Raw genomic sequence first — 7,640 nt, forward strand, 5'->3', positions numbered from 1 at the left:
TGATCTCCAGCACCTGTGAGTTGGCACACACTGACTGTGTTGCTTGTCACTATGCAGCAGCAAATACCTACACTGAGATACACCTGGAAGTTGCTGTCCTCTGTGGGGCCAGCCCAGCTGTTTGCTGGCCTTAAGGAGAGTGTTACTATTATCAAAGGTGAAGCTGTGCATCCCTTGTGAAAATTCCTGGGATCTCTAACTGTCTATGGCTGCTTTGTTAACAGGCTGTGCAGTTATATTCCATGCCTCAGGTTGATCTTTATTTGTTTAATGGAGTAAAATACTTCAGCCATTTCTGAGCCAGGCACTGGGGCAAAAATATATTGCTTCATTTGTCTTGCTATTTTATTTTTTTTTAAATTCTGGCTGCCTCTTCTCCATGCTTTCCAGAAGGCACTTCAGAACTGGTAGGGAAGGAGTCCTTTGTGCTGATCAGGTGTGAACCATTATCTGTTTGACTCAAATATGAGAAGATTCTACTGCCTTGAAAAATCAGACTGAGTGTAATGACTATAGTTTGATTTTTGCAGCTAAAATTTTCTCAATAATCCATTCTCACTAGTTATGCCTGGTGAAAGGTTGGACTTCCTTTTCCAAGCTACGTGATTCTATGTTTCTATGCCTCTATGACCTCTTCACAGAAAAATGGTCTCATACAGACCAGCTGACCCATGCACCTTGCCCAGTAATACCAGGACCTTGTCCATCAGTGCTGCTCCATGCCTGGTGTGACCTGGGCTGCAGGTGGGATCCAGATTTGTAGGGTGGCACTCAGTGTCTCAGGCTCTTACTGTCACAGGAAGATTGAACAATATCTTGGAAGAGTAGCTTGAGACTCAGTGGACAGAAAATGGGTTAGGGAGGTGGGGGAAGCAGGGGGCTGATACAGTGCATGAGGGCTATTCAGGTAGAGAAACTGGGAAGAGATAGGAAGGTCTGAGTGGTCTGGATTGGGCAGTTGTAGAGAATAAAACTGATTGGTGGATGCAGGCATGTACAGGGGGAAGAAGAGTGCCTAGAAGGATGGAAGCTACAGACAGGAGGTGAGGTCTTCAGCAGCTGGGGCGGAACCCAAGCAAATTGCGTTTTACTATCCTGCTGCCTTAGACCAGTATTTCTAAACCCACTGGAAAATCACTTGTCCCATCCTCTGCTAATAGTGGTCCACAAGGTAAACATAAAGCAGCAAGTTCTGTATGTTTGTCTGTTAACACAAATAGCTTAAGTATACACAGTTAAAGTAGTCCCCAAAAACGCAGGCACACATCAAACTATATTGATCTCATTGTGGTATTTCAGAGGTTTTGAAATTTGAAGTAGGAACACTTCCCTAATTGAACTTAAAAGACTTGTAAAGTTGTTTTATAGCAGACAGAAGGTAGAAAATTCTAGAAGTACAGTGGTCCATGAAACTCCAGCTAGGCTCCCCTGTGCTTGTACCTTGTAATAGGTTGCTAAATACATGATAGTGTTTTAGTGAGCAAGTGCTATGTACATGTATATATGCGTGTACATGTGTATCTCTCTATCTTTATGCAGTTCAATGACCCCATAACCCTGTAGCAAGTCTCTTGGCTTATCTAAGCTATATTTGACTGAGGGACTGTGCCCCTGAGATACCAGCTTCCTACACATTTTGTGGTAGTCTGTGGCTAAAGACCTCTAGCACAGGGCTGCTTGAGGAGACACCACAGGTCCAGCTACAGGTGGACTGAACAATTTGAGTCAGAGAAAACTCTGCTGTGACAGGAGAAAAAACAAAAATGAAAACAAACAAACAAAACCAAACACAAAAGTAACACACCAAAGACACAGTCAGAAAAATTGAGACTTGGGTAATACACACTAGGCCCTGAAGATGCATAGAAACTTATGAGTTTCCAGCCCTAGGACCTCAGTATCCTATCTGTCCATTAAGTCCTGTCATGAACAAAAGTGTTGCAAGAATAATTTAATATTTGTGGGACAATAAACAATCAAGTCAATAAACACTGAATTCACAAAGGAATTTACGGGGAAATTCATCATTATCTTTCCATAAGAATATTCAGATGTGGAGATAGTTAAAAAGCCCATTCACTTAACAGACACTTGACAGCAACCCATATGTTAGGATCCAAGTTGTTTTCAGCTCTCTTTAAAGTAGGTGATGATCTCAAGTGGCCAGAGTCACCCTCTGGAGATATGCTTCTCCTGCAAATACAGAAGGATCCTATAGCGACCAAACACCTCTCTAGAGTGCCTGAAGTGGATGGGATGAGCTCAGAATACAGCATCAGCTCGCCAGACTCTTCCTCAGACATCCCACAGTCTGGGCAGTGGTACTTGTTTCCAAGCAAGAAGGGGGCAAAATTGGTTTCTAGCAGTGGTGTCTGTCTTGTCATAATTTTTAACCTTTTATCTTAGGAATGATCGTCCAATGTCACTTCTTTACAAGTGATATTTATATTATACAGAAGTTTCTGAAAGCCTCCAGACCAGTTGCACCAGGCATTGAACAAACAGAGCTGTCAATTATTTTCCGTCACAGATGGCTGCGTATAATTTGAATCTGTATTTAGATTAAGCATCTTCATAAAATGTGGCCTCAATTTTACAATATCAAGCACCATGAAGGTTCAGAAAACTTAGCTCTCAGGATCTTTACAAAATTAGGTCACTTTTATTTACAGTTGTATATGCAAAGAACAGAAGCATGTGCCACAGATTTGGCATATCCTTAAGTCACATTGAAGCTAATGCACCATTAAGAGCCTCACTTGAGATCTAACGTGGGACTGCCTGGCAACCAGGAGAAGTGGTGTGGAGAGCAGGAGTGCTCACAAAACTGGGGAGAGCTGTAATGACTTCCTTATGACCCATCTCTAAACCGTGCTGAGTGGAGCTCTGGCACAGCAGAAAGTCTGGCCCATAGTATGTAAATAAATAACAATGAGCAAGTCAAAGCAAAGGCAGAGATGAATGAAGTGATTCAAACAGCACAGTTTTAGTTCTACATGGTCACCAGGCTATGGAAGGCAACCCATCATACTTTGGTTCAGGTTCTCAAAATTATTTTTGGTGCCATAAAGCAGGACTTTTATTTCTGGTTTTAAACGAGAGCCCGTATTCTGGAGCTGTCTTCTGAAAATAAATAGGGCCAAGAGGGATAGTACTTTTCAACAAAAGCATTAATAAGTGACTGTCACTACATGGATAAATTTAGTTTTGGACTGAAAACAAAGTATGATTAATTTTAAATTAATAGATCAATCTTTAATTTGACTAATAAACTTAAAAGACAGCCTGCACACTGGATTTTTCTAAAACCTTCATGGAAGCCCATTTTCTGGCTAATGAGATCAGGAATATAATTGTCAGAAGGACTAAAGCAACATTCATAAAAGGTTAAGTTTTAAAGCAATTTACAAACCAAAGTTGGCAATTTATTCTCATGAATTGCATAAATTCTACAGCATATTCAAAAATTGCATTCTCAGACTAATGGACTTGGAGCATTTAAATTTTTCTAGCCAGCAATGGACAAAGTATGTCCAGACACCTGCTGTAATCTCACCAGCATGTCCGGGGAGAGGTGATGATCAAGCAATAAACTTTAAATGTCATGAGCAGGCTGAAAAAGATGGCTGTGGAAAAACTGCAGACAGCTCAACTGGCAAATGCCTAGTATCCTTCAGTGTGCAAAGAGGAAATATGTGTAAGAGTCCAGGAAGATGGGTGGTGGGTTCTTCTGCAGAGGAAAAATTTAATTTCAGTCTGTGAGAAGAATGCAGTTGGCCCACTGTGCTCCAAGCACACACTGCTGGCTCATGTCCAGTTTTTCATTCACTAGGACTCCCAAGTCCTTCTCCACAGGGCTGATCTCAATGGTTTCATTTCCTGTTCTGTGCTCACATCTGGGATTGCCATGATCCAAATGGCAATAGACTTGCTGAACTTCATGAGGTTCTCCTGGGTCCACTTCTCAAGCTTGTCCAGGTCTCTCTTGATGGTATCCCATCCTTCTCTTGTGTCAATTGCACCACTCAGCTTTGTGTCATCTGTAAACTTGCTGAGGGTGCACTCAGTCTCACTGTCTGTGTTATTGATAAAGATATTAAAGAGCATCAGTTAAAGAATAGAAAGGGTTGCTGGGTCTCCTCAGACTACAGAAAGGACTGTCTCCTTCTAGAGAAAGGACATAAAAACTGTTCTGATCAGGGAAGGCTGTGGATGGTCTGGACAACTAAAGGAAAGCACAGACACCTGCTGGCAAGGGGGTGCTGATGGCTGGACTGGTAAATTCAAGATAAAATAGAATTGCCTCCTGTTTTAGCACACTGACAAGTTTGCCAGCAAATCTTTTTTGTCTTTACAATCTCCTTTCAGGCTGGTTTGTTTTGGGGTTTTTTGAGGAAGACTAGAGAAATTAGGAAGAAACCTATAAAGACCCTTCTCCATGAGCTGAAGAGTGGGGATGACTGGGCTGGGAGATGATGTCTGCTTACCAGAACTAATGAGAATAATTAAGCACTAATCTGACTTGTCTGTACAGATGGATTTCCAGCATAACGGAGCAGTGAAATGGCACATTCCCCCAAGGGGAGTTCTGGAGCAGTGAAGCATAATTCTTGCCTGAGAGTTAAATTTCAGTATGGCTCTTTGCTGTGAAATTACTGCACTGCTGAAAATACATACACAGACATGCATACATAATGACACTGGAAGAAAAGCTGTGTTGGCATTTATAAGACCGTAAGGTCAAAGTTAATTTTGTCAGATTTACTAATTGTTTTCAAACTGTGTCTTTTGTTTAAGCTTATTTAAAAGCAAATTCTGACTTACTGTGATTTGGTTTTAAATACCTTTTGGTATCAGTCATTCTAAATTATAAATAGCTTCATCCTTCTTCCTTCTTATCAGACTTTGACATATGCAAGATAATAAGGTGGATTTTAGAAATATTGATGCAAACCAGCCACCCCTGAATCATGTCAAGTCAATAGCCCCTAAGAGTTAATGTTCGGATCATAGAAGGAATGTGTAATAACGGGTTGAGGAAGGGAGAGAAACTTCTCTGGATTTTGAGCCTGAACTGATTCATTATTCACTCCATTTAAAATTGTCAAAGACATTTTTTGTAAGCATGCATCCGTTTCCCATCTGTTTAGAGAGTTATATGGCAGTACGACTACAAGTGAGCACAGTTAAATGAAGATAGTCATGGCTTAGTGCATGCTGTAAGTGGATTGCTGTCATCACTAGGACTAAAATAGGGAGAAGGTGAGATTTCATACTAGCATTTGTCTACACTTGTAGTCCAGCAGGTATTTCTGTGTTCTTCTTTGTTTCTTGAGATAATAATGCTTTCATTCTGTAAATAAATATTTGCTAGATTTGCTGTTCTGCAAGAAATCTTCCAGGGACTAGATGAGGGCCACCCTCTCCACTCATGCCCTTGTCCTTAGAAATGTAACATCAGATTAATAGGAGAGGGGTGGTACAAGAGGCAAGAGAAATCCAGACTCCCACTTGGAATTTTCCATTGTGTCTTCTCTAAAGTAGCTTGGTCACAATCCATAAGCCATTAGTATGGAACTGAATTTTGTACACGAGCGTGAACATTCACTTCGATGGGAATGCTCCCACTGGTAAAATAGTTCATATAACTTAAGTATTGGAAGGACTGAATCCTGTGTAAAATGGTGGTGTTTCCCACAATTTCTCTGTCCTCTGCATGTTTTCAAGTCACGGCCTGTCATCTTATTGGCATGTCAAGCTTTTCCTTGGAGAACCAATGGAGCAAGTTCGTTCTTGTCTATTTAAAAAAGATGTGATGCAGCTACAGAAATGCAGTCTTTGAGACAAGTAAATATCTTCCTATCCTACCTCAGCACTGATACAGTTTCATCTTGAGCCCACAGTTCCAGGCATCATACTTCAAGAAGACTACAAATCAAATAAATAGAGAATCCAGAGGTGAGCAAATCGAATCATCACAAGTCTAGAAGACATCACTATGAATGCAGAGAATGTGGCATGAAAAGAATTTGCTTAATCTAGAGAAGACAGAGCAAGACATGACAATAGTTTGCAAGCATGCAAAGGGATACCACAAAGAAGAATGGTTTAATCTGATTTTCATGTAGATGTGACAAAAGGGATGAGACTCACTTGAAAATGGGAGACTGATAACCTTGAATATTTTTATGACTTTATAATTTTAGAAATAGGACAGCAGTCAGATTGTTTCGCCTGGAGAAGAAGGATGGAGATAGTGGAATCTTCTTCAAGGAAGGGCTTCAGACAAAAATCTCCAGCTATGAATAGTCAATCTTTTGTACTGGCAAGGGGATGGTTAGAAGACCTCAGGAGGTCCTGTCGAGCCCTGTCTTCTGTTAATGTAGTCAACAAGATTCACAGCTGCATTCTAAGGCAAGGAGTCTTATTAATGAGAGCAGAGAAAAGGCAGAAAGGACTAAACCATTGTTTTCAGACCACAAATGTAGCTTGTAAAGCATCAATAATGTTTTCTTTTTAGCACTGAAAGATGAAGTAACAACTTGAAAAGAATAAGCACAAAACTCTAATATGACTCCTTTGGGAAAATGTTTTCTTCCTACTCCAGCCTCCCTTGATCATTTTGTGTCCTGGCCTTTAGATTTTATCTCAAGGTGGAAAAATGGAAATGACATCCCCAAAATGACATTAAGGCAGCTTCAAACCCTATTGGCCAACATTATTTCAGAGCTATTATTATGATGTCCAAAACACAAGTAGCAGACCTGAGAACAAGCAATACCCACTGTCAAGCTACACTAATTCGGCAGGTATAAAATCTTGCAATTTCTAGTGGAGCTCTTTTCAGAAGTGATCAAAAATGGAACCTAATGATGTTCTAGTATTCTACTCAGTTTACTAAGACTGAGTGGAAGATACTTTTGATGGAAATCTAAGACAGCATGCATTTAAAAAACATAGAAATAAAAATATTTTTTTTGTTATTGCATAAATCAGCATCTGCATATTGCTTAGGGAGGAAGAAGTTTGCAAAAAACTAGGGAGAGAAACTAATGCAAAAGACCATAAAGAAATGGAGCTGTCTTGCTCCTAAAAAAAAAAAAAAAAAGTTCAGCATGGATCCATATGGTGTGAGATTTCTCTTCTGTGACATTTTTATTAAGGTTATGTATATGACCGTTCATCTTCATTCTGCTGGTGCTAATTGCTGTCTATTGGACCCTTCGCTACTGTGTACAGAGAACACATGCTTCCCCTCGACACTGCCATCGCTGCGAGTGCACTGGATTGTTCTGCTGTCCTCAGATAGGAACCTGCTGCTGCTGCCTGACCGCAACAGCTGGGAATATTCTGCTTTTAAAAGCTTATCTTGTTGATACTTGAGTTGAGCTATTACACAGTGGAACAAGCAAACAGAATGAATGGACCCTCTGCGGGCAACTTATGGTAACAAAAAAAGCTTCCATGTGCTTTTGAATGTGTCTCTTGTCTTGGAATTGACAGTGATGTTTAGCATAGATGTTTCCTGCGACAAAAACATGATGGTATAGAGCCAGGAGCATGCTAAAAAGAAACATGCACAGAAGACATGTTCAGCACTTAAGCTTCTTTGCAACTCCAAGCAACATTTAGAGACCAGT

Source organism: Acanthisitta chloris, unplaced genomic scaffold (genome assembly GCF_000695815.1).
Source record: "Acanthisitta chloris isolate BGI_N310 unplaced genomic scaffold, ASM69581v1 scaffold12795, whole genome shotgun sequence".
Lineage (NCBI taxonomy): Eukaryota > Metazoa > Chordata > Aves > Passeriformes > Acanthisittidae > Acanthisitta > Acanthisitta chloris.